This window comes from Papio anubis, chromosome 4 (genome assembly GCF_008728515.1).
Source record: "Papio anubis isolate 15944 chromosome 4, Panubis1.0, whole genome shotgun sequence".
In the NCBI taxonomy this organism is placed as follows: domain Eukaryota; kingdom Metazoa; phylum Chordata; class Mammalia; order Primates; family Cercopithecidae; genus Papio; species Papio anubis.
Genome location: NC_044979.1, coordinates 80,028,207 through 80,033,682, shown reverse-complemented (window position 1 = coordinate 80,033,682; position 5,476 = coordinate 80,028,207).

The window sequence follows — 5,476 nt, the reverse complement described above, 5'->3', positions numbered from 1 at the left end:
ATTTTGTTATAGAAATTTCTTCAAGAAAAGTTCTTGGAAACTCTTTTATAAATTATAGTGTGTTAAGAAAATGTTTGCTTCTTTTTTACTAGAATGAGAATTTATCTATGTTTAAAATTATTTGGGTCAGGCAGGTTGGCTCATGCCTATAATTCCAGCACTTTGGGAGGCTGAGACAGAAGGATTACTTGAGCACAAGAGTTCAAGAGCAGCCTGGGCAACATGGCAAGACCTCATCTCTATTAAAAAAAATAAAGAAATTAGTTGGGCATGGTGGTGTGCACTTGTGGTCCCAGCTACTTGGGAGACTGAGGTAGGAGGATCTCTTGAGCCCTGGTGGTCAAGGCTGAAGGGAGCTGTGTTCACATCACTGCAGTGCAGCCTGGGCAACAGAGGAAGACCCTGTCTCAAAGAAGGGGGGAAATGGAATAGACATTATTTTTCAAAAATTTCTTTCAATATTGAATAATTTTGGTATTACTGTTCATTTTCCCACTTTAATTTCAACACTGTGTCCAGTCCACATATAGTTTTAAGTTGTTTTATATTTCTGAAAAAATTTTCTTGAGATAGTTTACTTAAATATGTTTTATACTCATCTAACGTCTATCATCTGCCTTTTTTTTTTTTTTTTTGAGACTGAGTCTGGCTCTGTCGCCCAGGCTGGAGTGCAGTGGCCGGATCTCAGCTCACTGCAAGCTCCGCCTCCCGGGTTTACGCCATTCTCCTGCCTCAGCCTCCGGAGTAGCTGGGACCACAGGCGCCCGCCACCTCGCCCGGCTAGTTTTTTGTATTTTTTAGTAGAGACGGGGTTTCACCGTGTTAGCCAGGATGGTCTCGATCTCCTGACGTTGTGATCCGCCCGTCTCGGCCTCCCAAAGTGCTGGGATTACAGGCTTGAGCCACCGCGCCCGGCTCATCTGCCTTTTTATCATCCATGTATCTCCCTATTCTTTCTGTTCAGTACTTTCTTCAGTGACACTATCATTTTATTGATTTCTATTATCTGATTTTAATATCTGTCATTTTCTTTCTAAATATTATTTTAATTTTACGCTATTTTCCATTTGATTTTGCTTTAGTTAATTCACCTGCAGATTATCAATGTTTACCATCATAGTTTCATCAATGATTACTTTCCCTTGTACAGTTCAAATTATGATCTTTATTTTAATTTTCCCATTATTTTTATCTTCTGGCCCTGCCAACTCAAATTTGGGCACCTTGGGTGTAATATCCTTTCATAATCTCTCATATATTCTTTAAATTTTACCTCTGAAATACAAATCCCAGACTTTATAAATTTTTAACTTAGTGTTACAATTCGTCATAATAATTTTGAATAATAGTTTCATGATTATTTAAAAATATTTGAATAATAATAATTTTTGATAATTTCATTTCTTAAATTCATGATAATTTTGATTACAATTTTTATCTGGCTGATGGCAAATTTTTCTAGTGAGGATTTTTAATCTGTCACTTTCTTTTTCTATTTTCATCTTCTCTTTCTGTTCTTTTTCTTTTTCTTATAGTACTTTTATGTAAACTCCTTAGCATTTATGGTCCAAAGACTGGATAAGGCCTTTGAAATAAATTACTAGGCAGTTGAGGACACACATGATTGTCACAGCAGCAGCAATTCTCCCTTGCTTACAATACAGTTTTTAATAACAGAAATTTTTCTCTGTGTATTGTCTAATCTTTACTTCCTTCAATGAACAGATTGACAGCCATAGAGTTATTCACAGTGAATAATGTTTGTCCTTCTCACTTCTTCACCAAGAGACTACATTCTGAAAACCATGCAAAAGTATGCAGTTTCTTGTTAATTCTTTTGCCTTTATCTTGGCTTATTATTTAGAACAAACTTGACCCAGGAAAGATTCTACCAATATCCCATGTACTCTTTTTCTGTCATTCTAAAATAACATGTTGGGCTTCTGTCCCTGAGCATGACACCTACATTTGGAAAACAGTGTTCTGCTAGTGTTCTCTCTCAACATCTGTCTAAATGCAACATTACTTTTATTGAATTTGGCAGCCCTTCCTTGAATATTGCCATTTGAGATTATAGGTGTCTTAGAGGATAGAGTTCTCATTTCTGTTTTATTTTCTTTGCTATCCTAAGAAAATTTTGGTGAAGGTGGCAACATGATATTTACTGGTGCCGTAGTCTTTCTTATTTATTTATTTCAGATGAGTGTTTTTCAGGTCAGGGATCTGCTGAAGGCTGATTCCATTACTGGAGAGTAATTAATTAATTGATTGATTTCCCTAGAGGGGAAAACACCGCTTGGTAAGGACAAATTGTAGGAACCTCTCAACCCTTTATGTATAAGAAGTAATTAAAACTCTTAAATAAAAACTTACACTTAATGGCAGTTCAATATAATGCCTACAGTTCAAACATTATTCTAATCTCTAGCGAACTATGCTTTTTATAGAGAATAAACTACTCAATGAAGAATACAAGTGAAAATTTGGAGTTAAGTTATTGTTTTAGGCGATTTAGAGAAGATAAAAATAACAAGGTTATTTATTGAGAACTTACTATGTGCAATGACCTATTTTATGTTCTTTACAAAGATGAATTTACATTCATCTTAACTTATAGGGTAGGAATGATAATTACCCTCAAATTGCTGATTATAAAATTAATATTTAGTAAGGTTGTGTAATTTATCAAAAAGAATGTTCACAAAGTGGAAAAACATCTTCAAACATCAGCTAAACATTGCTAAAAACTGTATTGTGACAAAGACAAAAGCAAAAATATAAATGTGTTTATTACTTTACTCTTTTACCCATATATACATCCAACAAATACATAATGGCACATCAGTAAAACAAAATCAAAACAGTTTCAGCAGTTTCAGTCCTTAATGAATTTATAGTTGAGTTGAGAAAATAAACATTGGATAAACAATAGCTCTTATACATGAAAAGTAACAATTGTAATGACATTTGTAAAAGAAAAGTATATGGTCTGCAGAAGCATGGAACATAGAATCCAGTGCATTCTGGTAGGTTGTGGCTAATGTGAATAATTCTCCTTTGGAATGAAACATAGAGGGTAAATACGGATTAGCTAAGTAAAGAAGTTGAAGATGAAATTCCAGTATAAGGAACAGGACAGCATGTTCAAAAGCCCTACTGTAGGAGCACATCATCTGAGGAACTAAAAGAAAGTTAGCTTGTCTAGAACACAGAACAAGGAAAAGGCAATTGTGGCTGGTGTGGCCAGAGAGGCTATAGTAATCAGATAGTATGCTTTGTATTCCATATTAAGCATTTAGAATTTTGTCAAAAGAGCATCGAGGCTATTAAGATATTTTAAAATTTTTAAAATTTTAAAATATTTAGGTCTGAGTGGGGTGGCTCACGTCTGTAATCTCAGCACTTTGGGAGGTTGAGGCGGGTGGATCACGAGGTCAACAGTTCGAGCCTAGCCTGACCAACATGGTGAAACCTCGTCTCTACTAAAAATACAAAAAAATAGCTGGACATGGTGGTGGATTCCTATAATCCCAGCTACTTGGGAGGCTGAGGCAGATTGCTTGAAACCCGAAGGTGGAGGTTGCAGTGAGCTGAGATTGCACCACTGCACTCTAGCCTGGGCAATAAGAGCAAAACTCCATCTCAAAAAAAAAAAAAAAAGAAAAGAAAAAAAAATAAAAGAAAAAAATTTAATTGACCAGTTAAAATTGTATATGTCCAAAAGAAAATTTTAAAACATAGGATGAAATCTATAATTAACCTGACTATAATGTAAATGACTTTTTAAAGAAAGGAAGTATTTGAACAATATTTCATTATTCCAATGGGAGAGTATAGTTTCTTTGATTAGAAAAGAGAAGAATGGAGATATTGTTAAGATGTTAACTTAAAAAAATCTGGTGATTGATGGGATATAGTATGATAAAAGAATGAATTATTGATGATAACTATCAAATTTTTTGGCTGGGAAAATCTAAGGAAAGTTAGTGCCATTCAGTAAGCTGGAGAACACTAAAAGGAAGACTATTTTTCTTGTAGAAAATCAAGAGTAAATTTTTGGACATAATGAGTATAAGGTATCTTTGAGATATCCAAAATGTGACTCAAATTGACTGTTTGATATGCAAGTAATTAATGCAAAGAATAGGTTTTAACTAGAGATACCTATATTGATGACCATTGATACCATATTTGCAGATAAAGTATCAAGAGGGGAATTTTACAAAGAGAAGAAAAGAAAGCAAAGCACCATTTTTTAAAGCATTCCAACATTTATATATTGGAAAAAGAAAAAGCCTGCAAGAAAGGAGAAAACATATGACAGAGTTAAGAGAAGAACAAGGAATATGTGGTGGTACCAAAGAGAATGTTCAGCAATCTCTGATTTTGAGCATTAAAATTATGGCAGTGAAGCCTTTTCTTAACATTCTTTTCAAATATGGATTTCACATTGCAAACTCACCACAGGCAACTCTTTAATTCTCTGCTTTGCTTTTTTTTTCTTTTTTAATCTAAAATACTACTTACTTATTTTCTATTATCTGTCTCCTTTCCTCCTTAAGTTATGGTGTTCACTGCAGTAGCCCCTATATCTAGTTTAAGGCCTGGCACATAGTATACCCTCCAGGAATCGATAAATAATGATGAGTAAATGAATGAATGTATGGACAGTAACAAACACCGCTGAGAGGGGAAGCATGTAATGCAAGGACTGACAGGTGTTAAATGAACTCAGGGTGGTAGCAGCAGCAGCTAGGCAGAAGTGGGTTGGAGAATGAGTGATAGGCAAGAAAGGAAAAATCGTGAATATACACAACTGTTTTTACAACAGAGAAGAAGAAAAATAAATATAGCAGTAACTGGGTAAGATGGGAACATTGGATAGAGGGAGAACTTTTTATTCTTTCCTTTTTAAGTATTTTTGAAAATGGACAAAGTGCAGGACATGTTTAAAATGCCACTGGGCAGATATGGTTGAGAGGGAGCAGTTGAATCCAAGGTTGGCAGTTGTACACAGAAAACACAGCTGAAGACCAATGAGGAGGGGTCATTAATAGATTCAGATTTTGGAGAAGGTTGATGGGATCTGAAGACTCCCAGGGAGGGAGTGGTCTTCCAAGGCGGAGGGTGTCTCTGTTCCTTCTATTGTGGAGGGAGAGGTACAGACAAGTTATTAAAGGACTTGGAAGGCAAGTTGATGTTTTCGGTAGTAGAAGTTAGTAATTTCCTTGTGAGGTAGTAAACGAAGACTCTCTGGGGTTAGGCCCGTTCAAGGTGGAATATTTGAAAAGAATACTTAAAATAGAAGTTTCAAAATGTCACAGAGAGTTGAACAGAGAAATAAAATATTTTTTTTTTTGGCAGTGTGTAACGTGCATAAGCAACTTGTACTAAGTAAAAGTAGGTATCAGTTGGTTTTGGAGAAAACTTTTTAATCAATAAAATAAAAATAGCTAGTAATGGGGAAATCTTTAAA